Source organism: Monodelphis domestica, chromosome 3 (genome assembly GCF_027887165.1).
Source record: "Monodelphis domestica isolate mMonDom1 chromosome 3, mMonDom1.pri, whole genome shotgun sequence".
Taxonomy (NCBI): domain Eukaryota; kingdom Metazoa; phylum Chordata; class Mammalia; order Didelphimorphia; family Didelphidae; genus Monodelphis; species Monodelphis domestica.
The window spans coordinates 454,019,683-454,045,216 of NC_077229.1; the positions used below are offsets into that span (position 1 = coordinate 454,019,683).

The 25,534-nt window shown below is 33.0% G+C and overlaps 1 protein-coding gene across 1 annotated transcript in view; it reads right to left on the bottom strand.

The window, feature by feature from the left end:
• HCN1 (hyperpolarization activated cyclic nucleotide gated potassium channel 1) overlaps positions 1-25,534 on the bottom strand; it is a 609,900-nt gene that overhangs the window by 140,497 nt on the left and 443,869 nt on the right. The gene's annotated exons all lie outside the window — the stretch shown is intronic.

Here is a 25,534-nt window from a genome sequence, read left to right on the forward strand (position 1 = left end):
CAAATTTTGTCACATATGACAACTCTGAGTTTTCAAAAGGCATACCTATAGTCACTGGAGGTTCCTAACAAATTTGCAAAAGCTTTAGATAAGATCTGCAGTTGAAAACTGTTCTTGTCCAAGTACCACACTGACTACTCTTAGAGATTCTCATTGCCAGAAGTTTGGCAACAAAGAAATAATATTTTTGGCCATGACAATTCAAGGAGATAATATATTAGGGTTCATAATAAATTTAATCTGTGTAAGTAGAAAGAGAACACACAGGATAAAAGTATTCCAGATCACAGCATCCTAGACTGATATTCAGCCAATCAGTCAATAAACATTTAATTAAGTGTCTATTGAATGACAGACTTTGTGCTAAATGCTATGGGTAAAAAGAAAAACAAAAAGGAAGTCCTTGCCCTCAAGGAGCTCCCAGTCTAATATTTTACATATACATATACAGTCTAATATATTACATATACATATACAAATACAAATTTAACATTTGTACAAACAAGCATATATAGGAAAAATAGGTAATAATTAAAAGGGGTGTCAGATAATGGTATTTTGAATAATTGGGAAAGACATTCTATATTTGAAGTTTACTTGTATATGGAAAGAAAGCAAAGGAAGACAGGAGGCATAGATTAGAAATGAGAATATTCTAATCATGGGGGGCAGCCAGAGAAAATGCCAGATATTTGTTTTGTATTTGATCCTTGAGGGAAGTTGAGGTGAGATGGAAAAAATGGAATATATAGAGGGGAGGGGTTGGGCTGAAATTGGTCAGATTTGTATTTTAGGAATTTTTTTTTGGACCAAATAAGACCTTGAAGGGACCTTAAAGATCATCTAAACCAATTTCCCAATTTGATAAATATGGAAACTGATTCCTAGATAAGGAAAGTGGCTTTCCTAAGGGCCTAGAGGAAATAAATTGTAGAGACTGTATTGGAACCTCTGATTCACATTTGCATAACAACATACTGCTTCTTTTCAAACTATTTAAATAAATAACATTTTGGTTTCTATTTCTATTTTTTTGTCCATTTGGGTTACCAGAATGCCAAGGAAATTGGTAACTCAACCTATACCAGAAGGAGAACTGGAATACAGGTCCTCCTGACACTATAGCCAGCTCTCTACTTACCTCAGCCATTCTGCCTATCTAAAATGTTCATAAAAGTATAAATTAAAATACAGAAATGTACAAATTATATTACTACATAAGAATACAAAGAAAAAGCATCATTCAATATAATATAGATAGATTTCTTTTTTAGCTCTAGTTTCATTTTGACATATTTGGTGGTAATTGTAAGATGGCCTTGCACAAATATGATTACTTATTAAAATATATGATTTCTGTACTAATTTGCTTCAGACCATAATTTTATCCTAATTTATGTCATTTCCTGAATTATGTTTAACCACATATAAGCTGAAGCCAAATATATTTGTATTGACAGTAAAATCTCATTTTTCTGTTACTGTCAGAGAATCAGATGTTCTAGATAAGTGAATTACTTAGCTATCTAATGTCTAATTTAAGTATATAGTTTATTTTTAATTTTAACTGTTGGGATTGTGTCCTTGGATAGGCTTCAAACTTTTCAGGTCACAGATATTTCATCTTCAAAACATGAAATTATTGGAGACTTCCAGGCTAAGATGGCCATAGAGAAGAAGGGACTTCACGACTCTTCCTACTACTGATCACAACAAAGTGTCTCAAAAGGACAAAAATCAAATTCAAAAGAGGTAAGGGGCTCTGCCAAATGTCACAGCCTTGAAGGTAGGCAGGGTTTGGACATTTCCACACTGTAAGGGGATAAGATTACACCTACCAAAGAGAGAGCTGATCACCCCTCCCCCCATACCACCTACCACACCAGAGTTAGAGCAAGAGCTGGGGTGATCACTAAATTCTCAAGAGCTAGCTGAGGGCACAGTCTTACCCCAGAGGGCAGCACAGAGCCCTGGCAGTTAGACTTGGGACACAAGGCTGAGGAGCATGGAGCTCAGAGTGCCGAGCACAGAGTTAGAGACAGGGCAGACCCAAGCTAGCCAAGCAGACCCTGGTTGGCCACAGAAGACATAATGAAGAATGGGAAAATAGCCTTAGAGCAAAACTCTTTAAAGTCCACTACACCACGAACAGCCTGACAACCTTACTCAGAGTTCTAGCTGAGAAGACAAGATAATTTAGAGAGAAAAAAAATGATTACAGCAATGGCTACCAACACAGAGGAACCTCAATCCACAGGTACCAAAAGAAATAAAAAACCCTTGACCATAGATAACTTCTATGATGAAAAGAAGAAGAGTACAGAGGCAACAGAAGAGAGAGACAAAAGGAGAAAACACATCCAAATTTTTAAAAAAAATGGAAATTGGTCACAAGCTCTTGGGGAACTCAAAATAGAGTTCCAGAACCAAGTAAAAAAGATAAAACAAACATTAGCAGAAAATGAGAAATAGCAATGCAAGTAATTAAAAAAGGAAATAACAGTTTCTTCAACTTGGAAACATGAAATGTCTTATTGAAAAGACAACTGTCCTGAAAAACAGGACCGGGGAGACAATTTGAGAATCATTGGTCTACCTGAAAAACTTAGAAAAGAAACAGAAGGCTTGACATCATATTACAAGAAATTATGCAAGAAAATTGCCCTGATACCCTTGAACAAGAGGGTCAAATAGATAATAAAAGAGTCCATAGTTTCCTCCTCAACATTAAATCCTCAAAAGACAATCCATAAGAATGCAATTGCTGAATTTAAGAGCTTCTAAGCCAAAGAGAAAATATTGCAAAAAGCTAGAAAGAGAAAATTCAGATATCAAAGAGCTCTAGTCAGGATTACACAGGATCTGGCAACCTCAAGGACCTAAAGGCTTGGAATATGATATTCAGAAAGGCAAAAGAATTGGATCTACAAGCAAGGATCACCTACCCATCAAAACTGACTATATAATGCCAGGGGAAAGTCTGAACATTTAACAAAATAGAAGATTTCCAAGTATTCCTAAGGAAAAGACCAGAACTAAACAGAAAATTTTATGTTCAAATATAAAATTCGAGAGAAACATGAAAAGGTAAATAAGAAAGAGGGGAAAAAACTCATTTTTTAAAGATCTTCAATAAGGTCAAATGTTTACATTCTTATATGGGAAAATGATATTTGAAATTCTAAAAAATTGTTTTCACCATCACAGTAGGAAGAATTATTCACAGGTAGAGGTAGGGGTACTAAGTGGTTTAAGGTGATATACACAAAGGTAGGGATAGAAGATGGCACCAAGATAAATTTAAAGGAAGAAGTAAATTATACAACCTAAAGAGGTGTATGGGAAGGGAAGGAGAGGAATACTATTATAAGAAGGAGAGGAAGAGAGTGCTAATATGTAATACTCAAACCTTACTCTCAGTGGAATCAGTTCTGAGAGGGAAGAACATCTAGATCCATTGGGGTATAGAATTATATCTTATCATGCAGGGAAGTTTAAAGGGAAACTCTAAGGGCATAGGGTGGGGCAGGGACTACCAAGAGGGAGGGAAAAGGGGGGGAGTGAATTCAATAGACCCTAAAGAAAAAATAAAGGAAAATAAGAAGGGAGGGGGTGGGAAGAAAAGTAAAATAAGGGTGAGGAACAGGAGGGTTGGTTAAAAGCAAAATGCTGGTGTAGAAGGAAATTGTGAAAGAAGAAAGAGCAGGACTAAAAGAGGAAATCAAAATGATGGGAAAAGCACAGGTGGTAATCATAACTCTGAATGTGAATGGGAGGAACTCACCCATAAAATGGAAGCAAATAGCAGAGTGGATAAGAAACCAAAAATCCTACCATATATTGTCTACAACAAACACACATTAGGCAGATAGACACAAAGAGGGTAAGAGGCTGGAGCAAAATTTATTTGGCATCATCTGAGAAAAAGAAAGCAGGAGTTGCAATCGTGATATCTGACAAAGCCAAAGTAAAAAAAAAAATAGATCTGATTTAAAAAGATAGGGAAGGTAATTACATCATGATAAAAGGCTGTATAGGCAATGAGGAAATAATAGTATTCAACATGTACACACCAAATAGTATAGCATCCTGATTTTTAAAGAAGAAACTGTTGGATCTTAAGGAAGAAATAGATAGTAAAACTATACTAGTGGGAGACCTGAACCTTCCTCTATCAGATCTAAATAAATCAAACTAAAAAATAAATAGGAAAGAGGTAAGAGATGTGAATGAAATCTTATAAAAAGTAGAGTCAATAGATATATGGAGAAAAATAAATAGGGACAAAAAGGAATATACCTTCTTTTCAGCAGCACATAATACATTCACAAAGATTGACCATGTACGAGGGCATAAAAAACATTGGCAATAAATGCAAAAAAGCAGAAATAATAAATGCAACCTTTTCAGATTATAATGAAATGAAAATAATAATAAGTAGGGACACATGGAGTGGCAAATAAAAATCATTGAAATTAAATAATATGCTTCTACAAAACTGGTTGGTTAAAGAACAAATCATAGAAACAATGAATAAGTTCAATGAAGAGAATGAAAATGAGGAGACATCATATCAAAATCGATGTGATGCAGTCAAAGTAGTACTCAGGGGAAAATTTATATTCCTGACTGCATATATTATCAAATCAGAAAGGGCAGAGATCAATTAATTGGGCTTACAACTTAAAATTTTTGAAAAAGAACAAATTAAAAATCCCCAGATAAAAACTAAATTGTAAATCCTGAAAATTAAAGGAGAAATTTATAAAATTAAAAGTAAAAGAATAATTGAGTAAATAAATAAGACAAGGAGCTGGACACTTTGAAAAAACAAATAAAATAGATAAAGTACTGATTAATCTAATAAAAATAGGAAGGAAAAAATCCAAATTATCAGTATCAAAGACTAAAAGGGAAACCTCACCTCTAATAAAGAGGAAATTAAGGTAATTATTAATAACTATTTTGCCCAATTATATGGCAACAAATATGGCAATCTAGGTGATATGGATAAATATTTACAAAAATATAAACTGCCTAGATTAACAGAAGAGGAAATGGAATATTTATATAATCTAATATCAGAAATAGAAATTGAACAAGACATCAAAGTGAGCCCTAAGAAAAAATCCCCAGGGCCAGATGGCTTTACTAGCAAATTCTATCAAATATTTAAAGAACAACTAATCCCAATATTGTACAAACTATTTGACAAAATAAGCAAATAAGGAGTTCTACCAAATTCCTTTCATGACACAAATATGGTACTGATTCCAAAGCCCTGCAGACCAAAAAAACAAACAAACAAATAAATAAATAAATAAAAGAAGAAGAAAAAAAACTACAGACCAATCTCCTTAATGAACATAGATGCAAAAATCTTATCAATATTACTAAAAAGACTCTAGCAAGAGATCATGAGGATAATTCATTATGATCATGTGGGGTTTATACCAGGAAAGAAAGGATGGTTTAATATTATGGAAATTATTCGCATATTTGACCATATCAACAACCAAAACAACAAAAATCAAATGATTATCTCAATAGATGCAGAAAAAGCCTTTTGAAAAAATAGAACACTCATTCCTATTGTAAACACTAGAAAGTATTAGCAATAGAAGGGGCTTTCCAAAAATAACAAACAACATATATTTAAAACTATCAGCAAGCATCATTTGCAATGGGGATAAACTAGAAGCCTTCACAATAAGATCAGGAGTGAAGCAAGGAAGCCCATTATCATCTCTATTATTTAACATTGTACTAGAAACACTAACAATTAGCACAATTAGAGAAGAAAAAGAAATTGAAGGTATTAAAATATATATAAAAATAAAAATATTTTAATTGAATAATAATTATTAAATTATAAATTCTTAATTTAACAAAAATAAATTATTAAATAATAAAATAATATAACAATTTAATGATATATATAATAAATATAAAATGAAATAAATAATAAAATACATAAAATTATATAAAATAAAAAACACTAAAAACCTAGTGGAAATAATCAACAACTTTAGAAAAGTTGCAGGATACAAAATAAACCTACATATATCATCAGCATTTCTACATATTTCCAACACAGTAACTCAGCAGCAAGAATTAAAAATAGAAAGTATATTTAAAATCACAGTAGATAACATAAAATATTTAGGAATCTGATTGCTCAGTCAAACACAGGAATTATATGAACATAATTACAAAATAGTTTCCACACAATTAAAACTAGATCTAAATAACTGGAAAAAAAACATTAATTGCTCATGGGTCGGATGAGCTAACATAATAAAAATGACAATTCTACCCAAATTAATTTACTTATTCTATGCCATACCTATCAAACTATTAAGAAGCTATTTTATTAAATTAGAAAAAAGTTTTTAACCAAAGTAGTTTGAAAGAACAAAAGACCAAGAATATAGGATGAAATAATTTTTTAAAATGTGAAGGATGGGGGCCTAGAGACAGAAGGGAGGATCAATGGAATAGACTTGGGGCAAATGTCCTCATCAAGATATTATATGATAAAGCCAAAGATGCCAGCTTTTTGGACAAGAATCCACTATTTGGCAAAAACTGCTGGAAAAATTGAAAACTGTATGGGAGAGATTAGGTCTAGATCAACATCTTAAACCTGATACCAAGACAAATTAAGGATTGGTAAATGACAAATATAAAGAAAGAAACTATAAGTAAATTAGGGGAACACAAAATAGTATACCTGTCAGATAGATGGGAAAGAAAAGATTTTAAGACCAAGCTAGAAATAGAGAATATCACAAAATGTAAAATGAATAATTTTTATTACATTAAATTAAGAAGATTTTGTACAAACAAAACCAATGCATCCAAAATTAGAAGGGAAGCAAAAAATGGGGAAATATCTTTATAACAAAAACCTCTGACAAAGATCTAATTTCTCAAATATATAAGGAACAAAATCAATTGTACAAAAAATCAAGTCATTCCCCCATTGAAAAATAGGTAAGCAACATGAATAGACAGTTTTCAGATAAAGAAATCAAAACTACAATAAGCACATGGAAAAGTGTTCTAAATCTCTTATAATAAGAAAACTGCAAATCAAAACAATTTCTTAGGTACTACCTCACAGCTAGGAGGTTGACTAATATAACAACAAAGGAAAGTAATAAATGTTGGAAAGGATTTGGCAAAATTGCAACACTAATGCATTTTTGGTAGAGTTGTGAATTGATCCAACCATTCTGGAAGGCAATTTGGAACTATGACCAAAGGCTTTAAATGACTGCCTTTCCTTCCACCCAGTCATACTACTGCTGTGCCTGTACCCCAAAAAGATAATAAGGAAAAACAAACTTGCACAAAACTATTGATAACCACATTCTTTGTGGTGGCAAAAATTGGAAAGTGGGGGTTTGCTTTTTGATTGGGGAATGACTGAATAAATTGTGATATATGTTGGTGATGGAATACTATTGTGCTCAAAGGAATAATAAAGTGGAGAAATTCCATGGGAACTGGAACGACCTCTAGGAATTAATGCAGAGCAAAAGGAGCAGAATCAGAAGAACACTCTACACAGATACTGATACAGTGTGGCACAATTGAATGTAATGGACTTCTCTACTAGCAGCAATGTAATAATCCAGAACAATTCTGAGGGACTTATGAGAAAGAACACTACCCACATGCATAGAAAGAACTGTGGGAGCAGAAACACAGGAAAAAATCATTTCCTTAACCACATGCTTCAATGGGGATATGATTGGGGATGTAGACTCTAAATGATCACTTTAATGAAAATATTAATAATATGGAAATAGGTCTTGATCAATGATACATGTAAAACCCAGTTAAATTGGTCTTTGGCTATGGGAGGGAGGAGGGAAATAATACAAATCATGTAACGATTGGAAAAATATTCTAAATTAATTAATTAAATGAATAATTTTTAAACATGTCACTCTTATGTCAATTAAGACATCAGTAATTTTAAAAAAGGGTTAAAGTATTAGATAAAGTCAGGAGTCTATAAACATTAAGAAACTTCAACAGATATTAAAGTCATCTGGTAGCTCTCCAATCTCAATGGCACTACCAACCTCTACTTTGGCCCACTTTTCCTCTGACCTCCATTCTTTGATGGAGTTCACAATAGAAAGGTAAATACAGACAGTAGTGACACCTTCTCTGTGCTGGTCAAAGATTATACTCAGCCCTTTTCATCTTCACTTCATATCACTTGTCCCTGAAATAACTTGACCTTCAAATTTAGATAAATAACAAATATAATTTCACAAATCCATCTTATAATTAGTATTAGGTATGCTTTAAGGCACTAAACAGCTGGAATTGGCATAATTTGAAAACTTTCTACTATGAATTGTCCCTTTCTCTTCCTTAATAAATAAATTATATTGAGCATTATTTACACTTTCTTGAATAACAATGATAAATCTCAGTTACTGTACAGTTATTGTGAGACCCTCTCAGGGTCTTTAGAGAGAACTGGCTTAGGGAAAGGGGAAGGAGATGGTATAAATAATTATATAGCAATGGCTATTATCTCATTTGATTGTTACAACAAACCTGCTAGGTAGTTGCTGCCAATATCTGCATTTTAGAGTTGAGGAAACCAAGGCAAGCTGAAACTGACCAATGTGACACAACTAGAAAGTGTTTTTAGCTATATCTGAACTTTGGTTTTCCTACTTCCAGGCTTAGGGCACTATTCACTATGTCACCAAGCTGGCTCACTTGAAGAGATTTCTACTGAATTTTCCAGAATGTTGCTCTTTTCTACTTCTAGTACTTCCCAGTACCCTCAAAAGCCACTGATATAAATGCAGCTACAGAGTTATATATGAAATGTCTTTATTCTGATAGCTGAGTTGATGTTTCTTCTGTTTATTCTTTTATAAATGATCTCCTTTTCTTCTTTCCTTCTCCTAACTAGCAGTAGATCTATAAAAGTCATCCTTCTTTCTTCTGACCAGTTAGTCACATGTTAGGTTTTCCTTTCCCTTTATATATTTGCTTTTTGCTTTCCTGATTTCTGATTCTAATAAATGATTTTACCAATAGCTAAAGTTGGTGAGAAAAAATTAGGTAACAATATTCAGCTAAGTAATAAGTTTAATAGTTTGGTTGGGCAAGTTTGTTACTGTGATAAAAGATAAGTCTTCTGCATTTTTCTTACCATTGGTCTACCCATATGGGCTTAAAAAATAGAGACATTATTCCAGAGGAGTAGAACAGAGGTAGTGACTAAAGCGTAAATCACATTAAAGAGAAAGAATAGAAGAAGAAACAGGAATAATGACTGGGGACCAAAAGAATTGAATTAATACCCATATTCAGCAACACTTCTTCTCTCAACCACCTACAAAATAATGCTGTATTGAGTTTTTCTATTGTAATGATTTCACTACCTTAAACTGTTTACGAGTGATAAAGGAAAAACTGTTAAAGAAAGTATCTCTTTTATATTTTTTCTTTGGGAATAATCATCATCATTTGATATAGTTTTAAATTTGATGTCCAACTGAGTAAAATGAAAAGATGAAAAAGAAAGATTCATCAAAATCTTTAAAGATTTGTATAAATTAATACAGAGTAATATCAGCAGAAACAGGAACCCAAATGATTCATTGACTACAGATCTAAAATTTCGCACAACTTTGAAAGACTTAACAACTATGATCAATGTAATAAAGAATCATGACTCCCAAATTCTGATTAAAAATTATAAATCATATTTCTTGTCCCTGGACAGAAAAAAAGATAGGTTTGAGATGCAGCATGAGATATACGTTTTCCAATACAGCCAATGTGTTGAGTTATTTTTCTTGAATATGTTTATTTTTTATAAAGGAAGGTATTTTTTGTGAGGAAAGAGTTATGGGCATATGAAAGGTTATGCTAGTGACATTCCAGATTAAAAAGAAAAAAAAAGAAATCACATAAAAGAAACATAAAAATAAACAAAAGAAGGTAGCTCAGCAGAGTATATAAATGAGCTGGGAAATGATAGTATCACTATAATATATATCTATATCTATTTTAAAGTAGTAGGTAATAGAGATTAACTTTAGTGTAAAAAGGTTGAAAGAAGTCAGGTGTCTACAATCAGTAGGAAGTAAAGCAAGATTTTAAAATTGTACGTTTTGGATCTCCAATCCAAATGGCACTAATATCCTTTCCCTGACTTCTTTCTCTCAAACTTCCATTCTTTGTTAGAGTTTACAGCAGATTGGATGTCTACCAATCTTCTTCTGTTCTTTGTAAATGTAAAGTTTATATTTGTTGATGGTTTCCATCCATAATTTAATAATAATAATAATAAAGAGAAAATATTTGAATGCCAAAATATAAACATTGATGTTTTCCTGGATATAGCTACAAACAATTTTGTAATAACTAATTGATTATTTGATTTATTCATTTACATAGCACAGAAAGGATTTTTCATTTCATATGATTAACTTCTATTTAGGGCACTATAGCTACCTCTTATGATTTAGTAGAACAGTGCTGAAGACTTGTCTTAGGCACAATGTTTACAGAGTTACAATCAGTATTAGAATACAGGTCTTCCTGAATCCAAGCCCAGCAGTCAGCCTGGCCTTAAAATTCATGCCTTATTTATTACCTGATACAATGTCTTCTGAAAGATTTTATAATTTTTCAATGCATGAAACAACACTTATCCAAGCATATAATGCTACAGAGTAGTGAGTGTACAAAAATAACAAATAAAATAAATAGTTCATGATAAAATATAATAAGCCCAAAGAGATATACAAAGTGCTATGTACAGGCCAAGTGTACATACATAGTCATTTATTTATATTGGGCTTTTAAGCAACACTCAATTGTTCTAATCATATTAAACCTGAAAATTGGTTACACTAGGTGGCACTATCCCACAATTGTATTTGGCTTGTTCCTGTCCTTTCTGACCTTGGGTCCGTCTGTCTTTGTGTCTCCTTCTATTTCTCCATCTCTTTTCTTCATTATTTCAGTATTACTTTCTGTCTTACTCCTCTAACTCCCTGAAGTACTTTTTAAGGCATAAAAGAATCTCAAAATAAATTACATTATGGAATCAAGTGTGATCCTTTTGCTCATTCTACCTTACATGATAACTTTATCCTTATTTGACCTCACAATCTATTCTATTGTGATTATTTGAATTTAGTTTTAATATAATACAATAAATTAATGGATATTTGAGAAGATTGAAAGAGTTTGTATTTACCTATTTTTATGAGTAATACTGATTGTTCATCAGTGAATGGATGCAGTTGAGATAGAGCCTTGCATTTAGTGGGAGAAGATGTTCAATGTATTACTATTCTATTCTTGGTCCTGCAAGACCTTTTTCCATTCCATCTTTTCTCTAATGATCAATTTTCTCATCAAAACAACAAACAGGGATTTATGATAGATGTTCTCAAATGTCTCTTCTAATGTCAATATTCCGAATCCTTTATTTTAATTTCAGTTAAAATATACATTTAAAAAATGAGTCAAGACATTTAGAAGAAGAATCTAATCAAATAAGTAGAAATAATATTTGTATTATGGAACACTTTCATTTTCAATATTGAATGTATTTATCTATTGTTCAAATTAACTTTAAAGTCCATTAAGGAATTAATCCAGTTTGACTAAATTTCCATTAATCATGAAAATAAAAATTTATTGCTTTTAATTTGTATTTGCTTTACTCACAAAATTTAGCACTGATAAGCTCTGACTAGGGCTAGTCACTGCGGAATTTGAACCTTCTTTATCGTAGAAGCTATGTCTCAATTAATATAGCTAAAAGTAACATGAGCTTTTTTTACCTGGTAAATCAAACTTCTGACCTATCCTATACCTCAAGTCCACTAACATATCCCCTGCCCCAGAACTTTCTGGTAAAGTATCTTAAGAATTTGTCTTATGAGGATCTTTTGAAGATAATAGGGATTGGAGAAGAGACTTCAATTAGAACATAATAGTTTCCTTCATGAATATGAAAAACTCTCCTATGGAAGGCAGATTATATTTGCCAGGGAAACAAAGAATGGAATTTTCAGAGAAGTAAACTAAGGCTTGATATAAGGTTTAAAAAACCTTCTATAAAAATTGGATCTTGGCAGAAGAGAAATTACCAACCTCAAAAGGACATGTGCTCCAACATTTTATAGATAATGGAGTAGAGACCATTTGTAATGGGGATAAATTACAAGCATTCTCAATAAGATCAGAAGTGAAACAACAATGCCCATTATCACCTCTACTATTTAACATTGTACTAGAAACACTAGTAGTAGCAATTAGAGAAGAAAAAGTAATTGAAGGTATTAAAATAGGTAATGAGGAGAATACGCTATCAGTCTTTGCAGATGAAATGACAGTCTGCTTAAAGAATCCTAGAGAATCCACCAAAAAGCTATTGAAAATAATCAACAACTTTAGCAAAGATGCAGTTACAAAATAAGCCCACATAAGTCACCAGCATTTCTACGTATTTCTAACACATCTCTGCAGCAAGAATTAGAAAAAGAAGTTCCATTTAAAAACCACCCTAGACAATATAAAATACTTAGGAATTTATCTATCAGGACAAACACAGGAACTATTTGAACACAATAACAAAACACTATCCACACAATTAAAATTAGGTCTAACTAATTGGAAAAAAATGTTAATTACTCATGAGTAGGATGAGCTAACATAATAAAAATGACAATCCTACCTAATTTAATTTACTTATTTAGTGCTATATCTATCAGACTACCAAAATACTTTTTATTAAATAAAAAAATTGCAAACTTCATTTGGAAGATAAAAAAATCAAGAATATCAAGGGAAATATTGAAAAAAAATGTGAAGGAAGGTGGTCTAGCAGCACCAGACCTCAAACTATACTGTAAAGCAATGGTCATCAAAACAATATGGTACTGGCTAAGAGACAGAAGGGAGGATCAGTGGAATAGACTTGGGTTAAGTGACCTCAGCAAGACCGTTTATGCTAAGCCCAAAGATCCCAGCATTTGGGACAAGAATCCACTATTTGAAAAAACTGCTAGGGAAAGTGAAAAACAGTTTGGGAGATATTAGGTTTAGATCAACATCTAACACCCTACACCAAGATAAACTCAGAATGGGTGAATGCCTTGAATATAAAGAAGGAAACTGTAAGTAAATTAGGTAAATACAGAATAGTATACTTGTCAGATCTTTGGGCAAGGAAAGATTTTAAGACCAAACAAGAGTTTAAAAAATTCAGAATGTAAAATAAATAATTTTGATCATATTAAATTAAAAAGGTTTTGTATAAGCAAAACCAATGCAACCAAAACTAAAAATTCAACCAAAAAAAAAAAGGGAAGCAACAAACTGGGGAAAAATCTTCATAACAAAAACCTCTGAGAAAGGTCTAATTACTCAAATTTATAAAGAGCTAAACCAATTGTACAAAAAATTAAGGCATTCCCTAATTGATAAAAGGGCAAGTGACATGAATAGGCAATTTTCAGATAAAGAAATCAAAACTATCAATAAACAAAGGAAAATGTTCTAAATCTCTTATAATCAGAGAAATGAAAATCAAAATAACTCTGAGGTGCCACTTTACACCTAGCAGATTGGCTAATATGACAACAAAGGAAAGTAATAAATGTTGGGGGGATGTGGCAAATTTGAGACATTAATGCATTGTTGGTGGAATTGTGAATTGATCCAAAAACATTTTGGAGGGCAATTTGGAACTACACCTAAAGGGTGCTAAAACACTGCCAAACTTTTGATCCAGCCATAGCACTTCTGGATTTGCAACCTAAAGAGATAATAAGGAAAAAGACTTGTACAAGACTTGTCATAGCCGTGCTCTTTGTGGTGGCAAAAAAAATTAGAAAATGAGGAGATGTCCTTTGATTGGGGAATGGCTGAACAAATTGTGGTATATGTTGGTGATGGAATATTGTTGTGCTCAAAGAAACAATAAACTGGAGGAATTCCATGGGAACTTGTAATGACCTCCAGGAATTGATGCAGAGTGAAAGAAGCAGAACCAGGAGAACATTGTACACAAAGACAGGTACACTGTGCTACAATTGAATGTAATGGACTTCTCTAAGAGTAGTAATACAATGATCCAGTCAATTCTGAAGGACTTATGAGGAAGAACATTATCCACATTCAGAGGAAGATCTGTGGGAGTGGAAACACAGAAAAAAAAAACTGCTTAATCAGATGGGTTGATGGGAATATGATTGGGGTTATAAACCTTAAATGATCACCCTAGTGATCAATAATATGGGAATAGGTCTTCATCAATGACACATGTAAAACCCAGTGGAATTTTGTGATGGCTATGGGAGGGGTTTGGGGGAGGGGAGGAAGAATAACATGATTTTTGTAATCCTGGAAAAATTCTCTAAATTAATCAATTAAATAAAAATAAATAAAAATGAAAGATAAAAAATAAAAATAAAAAATGATAATGAAGTAAACTAGATAGTCAACAGATGTCCCATTCCACTATAGTTATCCATGATTCTGGGGTAGCAGTACATGGTAGCATTTTATGGAAAACTCAGGAACTATATAAATTAATATTTTAGAAATGCTAACACATGTTTGGTTTTACAGCATTTACTCAAAAATAGTCTTACACATTATAGTCACTTAAAGTTTATTGAATGTGGAGATGAATCCAGTGCTTAAAGTTAAAAAAGGAAATTACAACTAGGTTTAAAAAAAAACTGAAAAAATAGGACTTGAAGATAACATTAAATTTCATGTTGTCCATGGGGGGGTGGGGGGTGGGAATGAAAAATATCTACATTCTTAAAAGTACTTTTCCTTTCTGAGAACACAGTTTTATTTACAGGATATAATCATCATGTTGCAATGAAAATAGCTTCATAGCTTGACTTACTAAACACAATTAAAGAGAAAATCTTTATTAAATGTCTATCAAATTGACATATTTTGAGATCTTTGTTGAAGAAATGTTCCAAGAAAAGTGAGGCCATTCTATGAATATACATAGAGAAAAGTGTAATGATTTCTTGTAAATGAGGCACAGTAAAAATGTTTGCTATGTACAAGCTATCCTGATTGAAAAAGAAAAGGAAAAACATAAAGTTTTAAACTTCTAGAAGAGGGCTGAAGAGTTCTGAAGTAGCTCACCAAAGGTCACATACATTAGACCATTTTTTTTCTTTTTCTTAATCTAATTTTATGTTATTTTCATTTCCAGATTCTCACTCTTCTCTCTTTTTTTAATTTAGTCAATTTCAAACATTATTCCTTCATTACAAAAATCATATTCTATTTCTCCCTCTCCTCCCCATGCCCTTCCTGCAGCCAACCCATAATTCCACTGGGTATTACATGTGTCCTTGATCAGAACCTATTTCCATGCTGTTGATGTTTGCATTAGGATGATCATTTAGAGTCTACATCCCCAACCATATCCCCTCAACCCATGTAATCAAGTAGTTGTTTTTCTTTTGTGTTTCTACTCCCACAGTGTTTCCTCTGAGTGTGGATAGTGTTCTTTCTCATAGATCCCTCCAGGGTGTTCAGGATCACTGCATTGCCACTAATGGAGAAGTCCATTACATTTGATTGTACCACAATGTATCAGTCTCTGTGTACAATGTTTTCCTGGTTGTGCTCCTCTCACTCTGCATCAATTCCTGGAGGTCATTACAAGTTCCCATGGAATTCCTCCAGTTTATTGTTTCTTTGAGCACAACAATATTCCATCACCAACATATACCACAATTTGTTCGGCCATTCCCCAATTGGAGGGCATCCCCTCATTTTCCAATGTTTGGCCACCACAAAGAGCGCAGCTATGAATATTCTTGTACATGTCTTTTTTCTTATTATCTCTTTGGGGTACAAGCCCAGCAGTGCTATGGCTGGATTGGACAGACAGTCTTTTAGCACCTTTTGGGCATAGTCATGAGACCATATTTTAAGGCTTGTGTCAACCAAGCTGCCTCCACAATGTCTACATGATTAGGTTAAAAGTTAAATGGTCTTGACTATTCATATCACTCTTCTTTAATACCTAAATTAGATCTAGAGTCACACAGTTGAAAACAAAGAGTAAGTCAAAAGCCATATACAAAAGTAACATGAATTTCAGTGGCCCTGAAAGCTGGTAAGACCCTTATTATTCCCATGCAACTTTTGTACTCCTTTCACAGCTGTCCCTTGTTCCTTCTGCAAATATGATTATAACCTCAATTGCATGGAGCAGTTTTCCAATTAATCAAAACCTAGGAAACTTCCTTTATTCAGAAAAATATGATAGTCACTTCTATCTTCCCAGTAAAGGCAATTTCTGCTATCTTCACATAAAAGTAGAAAAATATTAAATACAAGGTTTTTTGTTGTTGTTTATGAGGAAATTGGCATAAGAAAGGTCACTTTGGAGAGAGGATGGTAATTACCAGAAGTTTCTCAGCCAAAAAAGATCACAGTGTCTCCTCTCCAATGGTACTTGTTCGGTAATTCCATAGGACATTTAGGGCCTATGAGATGGAGTCTTTACAGTTTCTTAGAATTAATTTTACTACAAGGTACCATTTTATAATTATAGAATTAGTACATACAGATATAAAGCAACATAGTTGTCATTTTAGCAATGTTCCTTGGATAACTTAGTTTCTTTAGAGATGATTTAATACTGCCAGGGAGGGGAAAAATGCCTTACCCAGCCAGAGTTTCCTCTATATACTAATTCCCCCAAAATGGTAGAAGCCTAATCCATAATGCAAGCCAGGGGGACATTTATAGGTAAATTACAGTGCAAATTCATAGATCAGAGGATGTCCAATCTGTCACTGAGGAAGTGATAGTAATTAGAGCTTGGCTTCAGCCCAATGACTGTAGCACAACAACAGTTATCAAACACTTGCTTACTGCAAATGTTTTATCTGTGAACACAGTCTGGTTTTGAAAGCCTGAAGACAGGCTTAAAATGAAAGTTTATAGAATGCCCTGAAATGTAGCATTAGAATCAAGGAAACAAGCAAGTGAATTGTCCAGGGCCACTTCTTCTGCCTGAGTCATATTCTCTGTTACCTGGTGATAAGGCTTTCTTTCACAGAGCCTAGTCACTTGGCAAGTTTTTTTTTCTTTTTTAAACTATTCTGTTACTATCGTAACATTACAAATTAAGATGAATGCTACTCTTCTGTCAGTCCTCATGTTCTCCCCTCTGAAGTAGGAAAGGGATTTGTTTTTCAGATATTATATTTAACACAGTGACAATTCCTATGTTAAAACTGGTCTTTATTAAAGTAGAACTATGTTAATGGTCATTTTCTAATTGTAATATACCCATCATGAGAAAATTTACATATCATGATGGATTAATATGTCACTCATGAAAACACAACATTTTATGCTCCATTCTTCAGTGCTGTGTCTACTGATTTTTTAAAAACTACAATGCGATGTATTTCAAATGTAAAGAAAGGGATGATTTATTTTGAATAATAGAATAAAATGTATATTTGATCTATGAGATACATTATATAGATTACATATTCATGAGTTTTATTTGAAAATATTCATCTCTATCCTCATAGTTGTTTCATTGATTTATTTCTCTTACTTGAATACAAGTTACCGACAGTCAGGGACTGTATCTTGAAGAAGTGCCCAGTCAGGCTGAATGCTCACTCCATTATTCCTCTATTAGTTCTGCTCTTAAATCCTCAGAATTTTTCTCTATGCCCAGCAGTCCTCTCACCTCAGAAGATCCCTCTAGCCCTGAACTACGATGCTTTAATTGGGGGATTCCTCTGAAATTCCATTTGAGGATGTACCTAGACCAGATCTATGCTCACTCTTTCAATTCTTTCCTGTATTTGCTAAGAACTTCTAGACTTCTTCATGCTCCTATGAGGGTAATTGTATGGATCCCCCCACCCTCACAAATTCCCCCCATTCAATACCCTTTTATTTATTGTTTCTCTACATTAAAATGTAAGCCCTTGAGGGAAGAAACCATCCATTTGTTTTGCTCTTAATTTTGTATTTTCAGCTTTTAGTACATTAAAAGCAAAACTTTTTGACTGGATTGTATTTTGTTTCATCTTTGTTTACCCAATGCCTAAAATAATCACTTGGAACATTGAATAAATGTTTGTTGTCATGAGTTGAATTTAATATATCTCATTTTATTCATATTTTTGTCAACAAATATCTGATATAGGTATATATTGATATGACTCCATAGGTTATGGACTTCAATGGTAAAGATAAAATGAATTTGTCATCCCCCTACTTTGTAAATCGAGACATGGAGTTAAGAGATACCAGGTTCAAATCATGCCTTTGACCCTAGCAATATGATAATGAGAAAGTGATTTAATCACATTGAACTTTGATTCTTTTATGTGTACAAGATAGAAATTATTATCTAAATATCTTCTTCCTTCTTTTGAGACTTAAATAAGAATATGTGTAAAGAGCACCATAACCCAAAGTATTTCATGAATTTCAGTTAATGATATTATGAAAATCATTGAATCTTAGAGTATTTCTGTATACATATTGTAAAGGGAATTTCTAATTTATGTTAGATTTAGAGCTGAAAGGCACCTTTGAAGTTGTAAAAAAAAAAGCATGTATCTTATTTTACAGATGAGAACTGAAGCACAGAACAATTAAGTAACTTACTTAATGGTGTTATAAGTAAGATATTTTATGATCTGAGATCATATGGAAAAAGTATTCAACTTTATATGAACCAACAAATGGAAATGAAAGCTTGGAATCTGTGAACTAAATTGGCATAGTGTGGACTTGAATAAATTACTTAATTACATTTGTTTCTAATTTCTACAGATTGTTAAATTGGATTTTTCTTTAATACTGGAGAAAAACATAAAAGCCTATTAAGAAGGAAGCACAAGATAAATTCTTATACAGACAATGAATATAGTCAATCACAGAAGACAAATCAGGTCATTTTGATTCCATATTTTTCCCTACGCACAAAATGCATTTAGGATGAGAAATGATGTGGTCAGTTGGGGAAAAATATATGATATTTCCCTGACAGGAGTCTGATAGTCATCTTATATGGGTAACAACTAGAAATTTATAAAACCAATCCTTAGTAGATAAGATGTCAAAGGATATGAAGAAACATTTCTCAAAAGGAGAATTGCAACCAATTATACCTATAATAAAGATTGCTTCAGTTCATTAAGAATAGAAATGTAAATCTAAAAACAAAAACATTCAGTTTTTATCTCAAATTGAGAAAATTAGCAAGATTGGTAAAGATAACAAAAAACAGTAGTATTCAATACTAGATGTGGAAAGAGGAACAATCTAATATGCTAATGGAAGGGCTATTAATTGGCCCAACCACTGTGGAAAGCAATTTGGAGTTTTGCAAAAAAAGTGAATAAATCATCTATACCCTTTGACCCAAAGAACCTAATACCAGGCAGGGAGTGGAAGTTAGTGATTAAAAGAATGTCACAAATATGGAAAAAAATTATAATGGGATTTTTTAGAGTGACACAGAATTGGAAACAAAAATATATGTCCATGACTTTGAAAACAGATAAATTAGTGAGGTACATGAATTTGAGGGAATATTACTAAGTTTTCACCTGACTATCTACTACCTTAGGACTCCTTAGAATGAATTCTCTACGCTGCCCCAACATGTTCATTATTGGGATTACCTCAACATCATGTAAGATTTCATTAGTTATATTATTCTACCTTATTATGACTCCCTATCTCTCTTATTGAAGAATGCAACCATGAACTCCAAATGTCTATTTGAGACTTCAGTTCAGGCATCTCATTTGTCATTATGATATCTCCCTCCTAGACTCCATTGCCAGACTTTTCAGCTTCTTTTTTGTGTTTTACATTCTTCTAATGGTTTATAAGTTCCTTGAGGACAGGGGATGTCATTCTATTTTTTTTCTCCTATTTATATCCTTAGCACATAGTGCAGTATCAGGTATTGAGTAAGTGATTAATGAACATGTATTGCTTGAGTGAGATAGGAAATAACATGACATATAGAGAAATAGAGGAAGAAATATAAAAACTGATTCAAAGTGAAGGAAACAGAAATACAAATATGCAAATAAATGCCCACAGCAACACAAATAGAAAGAACAACAAAAATAAAACAAATGAAACTAAATGCTATGACATTAAAATGACCAAAGCTGGTCCTAAGAAAGAGATATGAAAAGGCAACTTCCCCCACCACTTTTTTTAGGAAAGGTGGGAAGAATAAGTGTGCAAAAAAAAAAAAAAGACAAACTTTAAAATGTCTTAGTAACTTTCGTAAAAATATTTTTCCTTCTTTTTTCTTCTCCTTTGTTAAAGGGATAACTCCCTACAAAAAAATCTTGGTAAATTGTGAAAAGTAAGTGTTATAAAAGGTAAATATAGTAATATAATTTATTTAAAAAAAGAACTTGTGTGATATGTATGAATTTTCATCAAGACTCTGCCCTGTATCAGATTTTTCCTTTCTATTCTCCTTTAATTCTTCCTTCTCTTTTCTCAAACGTGGAATGTCCCAGATGGAAATCATTATCTTCGCATGGAAATCTGCTTTTCCCATCTACTTTCCAATTACCCTAGCCATATTTAACTTTCCTCTTTCCTTCATTTCAATATAATACAAATGCCTAAATGTTGTCAATTTTGCCTTCATAGCATATGTTTCATGTATTCTATCTTTCCATGTCCACTGACATAGTATCAGTCCTTCATTACTTATAACTAACTGGCCTTTCTTGACATGTTTCCACCTCTTAATTCCAAGCAAACTATAGTTGCCAAAGTATTTTTTACTAACGTTCAGGTTTAATCATATCACTTCTCACTTTTATCATATCAAACAAAATATGTTGGGTCATTGCCCATGGGATAAATAGCAGAATCTTTAGCCTGGCTCTCCTTGAAAATTTCACTGTAATCCATCTTTCTAGTCTCATATTATATTATATCTCTTCATGGACTGTCTGTAGAGCAGTCGTTTATTCATTAACTTGATATGCAATTTTCTGCCTCTTTGTATTTGTGCAGGGTATATCTCATGTGTAGAAATCTCAGTGCAAAAATCAATTTTTTCCCAAAACTCAGCTAAGTTCTTATTTCCTGCATGAAGGATTTCCTAATTCTCAATTCAAAAGGCTCTGTCTTCTTTAACATCTTTCTAAAGATCTTTGCATGGATCAAGCATTATCTTGGCTATTATTTATATGTGATTATGCTTTGCCAACATCTTCCTAAGAGGACCATAAAATCTGTAGAGGGCAGGTCCAGACATGTTAAAATTTTATTTTCCTCGATTTGGGGCACAATGCCTTATCCTTTTGCACATCATAGGCACTTAATAAATGTGTGCTGAATTTAGTGAATTTAAAAATTAAATAACTGGCTTGGAAACAAAGGCATTCCTAAGCAGTGACATTTAAAGTTGTCCACATTATTGCTCTTATCCTGCTTTTCTGGACTTATTGAGCATTGCCTTATTCATGCATTCTCTATTCTAACCAAACTAGATGATATATTACTCCCTCAAATTCAGGATTCCACCTCCCATTTACAACTTTGCATAAGTCATTGTACATTCCTTGGATCTTACAATTCTGAGCTTCTTTAAAGTGTAGCCCTAATTGTTACTCCCTACAGGAATTATTTCTTTGATTTCCCAAACTTTTGATAACCTATCATTCCTATCCTCAATGACTCCTTGAAAGCCCAAATTGATTTTTTTTTCTCCCTTGGTAAATCCAAAACCTAGAACATATTCATGGACTTAATTAATGTAATCTAGATTAGATTGGATTGGCTGAGCATGTGTATTGCTTTTCTTTGGAGCAAGGTTTAAAAATTGATTTCCAAAATATTTAAAGATAAATCCAACTTCTCACTAATTACAATCATTTCAGAAATATGTTATCAATGAAGTTAAATAGTGGTTTTGGTGAAGGTGGTTAAACAACAGAGATTAAGCTTTGGGAGACCCATAGTCTCTTCTCACCTATACCATTAACTTCATTTGTGAACTTCAAGAAATTACTTTACCATAATCATTGTCACTCTCCCTTGCCTCTAAAAATAAGAGAATTGGATTAGATAATTCCTAAAGTTTATCACTGTGCTAAATGTCTTTGATTTTGTGAAGAAATAAAGTACCAGACTACATGAGAAGCAAATCAAAGTAAAGGGTATCAAAATGTCTTGAGTCTGATTTAAATTTGGGGAATCCTCAGTAAGATGGGTCAAATGATTAGTATGAAAAGATTTGAAAATAGAAAATAAAACAAAATAAACTTTTGTTGATTAAGTATAGGCCTTCATATCCATAAGTATTTAGATGAAAAGGGAAAAACAAAACACACATCTGAGTGATTTTAGAGAAACCTGTGTTTGGCATGCTTATAAGTACTTACTGATAACCAAAAGTATGTTTTACTTTGCCCAAAATTGTCTTAGACACCATATAGAGAACTCCCTATGATTTTAAAACTAAGCTAAGAAATTAAGCAGTATTAACTTGATTGATATATTCTGTAGTGAACAAGTAATCATGCATGTTTCAATTTTCTGATTGCCAGTAGCATGAATTATCACTTGGTTGTGAAACTAAGAGAAAAAATAGTATTTACAAAGTTATGGAAAATATAGAAGTTATTTAAATATGATTATAACAAAGAAAGATTTATTATTTCTATTTAATTATATATATATATATATACACACACACACACTTATTAAACTTGGCAAGTAATTTTTCTTCTTGTGCTGGACACAGAGTAGAGACTTAAATTCTTCTTTTCTCTCTCTTTCCCTCTGCACTTTCCTCCCTTCTTTCCTCCCTCCCTTCCTTCCTTCCTTCCTTCCTTCCTTCCTTCCTTCCTTCCTTCCTCCCTCCCTCTCTCCTTCCCTCCCTCCCTCCCTCCCTCCCTTCCTTTCTTCCTTCCTTCTTTCCTTCCTTCCTTCCTTCCTTCCTTCCTTCCTTCCTTCCTTCCTTCCTTCCTTCCTTCCTTCCTTCCTTCCTCCCTCCCTCTCTCCTTCCCTCCCTCCCTCCCTCCCTCCCTTCCTTTCTTCCTTCCTTCCTTCCTTCCTTCCTTCCTTCCTTCCTTCCTTCCTTCCTTCCTCCCTCCCTCTCTCCTTCCCTCCCTCCCTCCCTCCCTCCCTTCCTTCCTTCCTTCCTTTCTTCCTTCCTCCCTCCCTCCCTTCCTTCCTTCCTTCCTTCCTTCCTTCCTTCCTTCCTTCCTTCCTTCCTTCCTTCCTTCCTTCCTTCCTTCCTCCCTCCTTCCTCCCTCCCTCCTTCACTCGCTTCCTTCCTTCCTTGCTTGCTTGCTTCCTTCCCTTCTGCCTTCCTTCCCAATAACAACTGCTTTAATTTTGTTTACCAATTTTAGGTCATAAAATTGTACAGGACACTGTATCACCATCTAACCTATTCCATAATCTAACAAAAGCCCCTGCTACAATATAAATTACATGAATAATGACCACCCATCCTTCCCAAGATAACCTTTACTGAGAACCACCAACTCATGAAACACTTCAGTTACTTCTTTGGATAACTATAATTATTAATATGTCTGTGCATGAAGCCACACTATCTCCCTCTATAACTTGAACATATGACTTCTAGTTCTGGCCTAGTATTAAGTGATGAAATGAATTGAACTACTTTCTGTTTGCTACTTGACACTGGCAAAGAATTACACTATGTAATTCATGTCCTATTGCTTCTCATTCTTGCTGCAATGGAAATCCTCTGCTTTTCTCAGTCTTCACTCCTGGACTAACCCATGGCTATTTGCCTACTGATTATGTCTGTACATTGCACATCGGGGTCATAGTCCCATATGAGAGACTTACAGCCTTACAGAATAAAGGAAATAATGTTTCAAGTATCAACTTTTGGTCACATGGAATCATTTGTTTTTGACTGAACACTAATTTTCAAGTCATTTAATAGGACTAGAAGCCTGATTCTGATTCTTTGGATAAGTAGAGGTATTCCTTTAAATAATTGAATGGAATTATTTATTAACTCTAATAAAAGTTCCATTTGAAAGTTTAGCATCCAAATAGTAGTGGAGCATAATATTTTATTTTCTTGGATTAACAAAATGTTATAAAGGGTTTGGTAGTCTCATTCTTATCACTATTATTATTAACAAAGAATCTGCCAATGATACATAGACACATATGCACATAAATGTATATTTTTGTATCTTTCTTCATAAAAACAACTGCTTTAGTCTTGTTTACCAATTATATGTCATATAATTAGACAGGGCATTATTTTTTCATATACTCTATCCCCAAATCTGAAAAAAAACATGGGAAGTACTTAATAACCATTTATTGATTGACTATTTGTGGGGGGTCATACTTTCTATTTGGCCGTAAATTACACAAATACATGGCCCATATACAAATGTTGTGTCTTCAGGAGCAGCTGGAATAACATTTGGTACAAAATGACAATTTAATAAATGTTTTTTAATTGAATTAACCTGATTCAGCTGTTATTCTTATAAGAGATCTTGGACAAACATAATTTTGTATTTATGTATTCCATATGTTCATTATTCTGAGATATTAGAAGATATATAAGTGATCTAGAAAATTCTTTAAGAATGTGGCAAGAAAGCTACTCCAACATAACTAACTTTAGCATAACATGATATATATGTACATGTATGCAGTCACACCTTTAAATACATTCTATGTATCACACTGTGTGGTAAGCACTGAAAAGCTAAGGAAAGACAAAAATATAAATGTCCTTGCCCTCAAGGAGCTTAAATAGTTATGAGGAAGATGATAAATATAGCACGACTTCATCCTATACATTATAACAACAGAAAGAGACAAGGAAAGTACTTTGTAAAGTCCAAACCAGGAGAAAGCTGGGAAGATGTCTTGAAAGTGATGACATGTTAACTGGACTTTAACAGATGAATAGAAATGTGACACTCAGGGTTTCAGAGAGTAAATTAGAGAATATAAATCCACGTAATAATAAAATCAAGTATAAATCTACTTAAATTGGTAAAATCACACATGTGACCCAATGCCAAAGAGAATTTCATGTATATAGATCCAATAAAAACAGAAAGGCAGGCATTTGGGTGTAGCAATGGAAAAATCATTTGATCAGAATATCTGACTTACTCTTCCTGCTGTATTCCTTTAAGTATGCTTTTTAACCTCTATAATTCTGTTTTCTTCTCTACAAAATTAGGGGCTTGGACTAGAAGACCTTCTAATTTAGATAATTATTGACAACTTGGTGCTAAGGTCAGTTGGATTTGAACTACTTAAGGACTGAAAGTACATATGAAACCCACTTAATGTTGAACTCTATAATTATTTTTTTCTATTGTCCCATTTAATTCCAATGTATGTTGATTATGCCTTATTATATCATTTTGGTTTATAAATGGTATTCATCAGAGACATGTTTTGACTGAATCAAAAGGAGGGTGAAAAA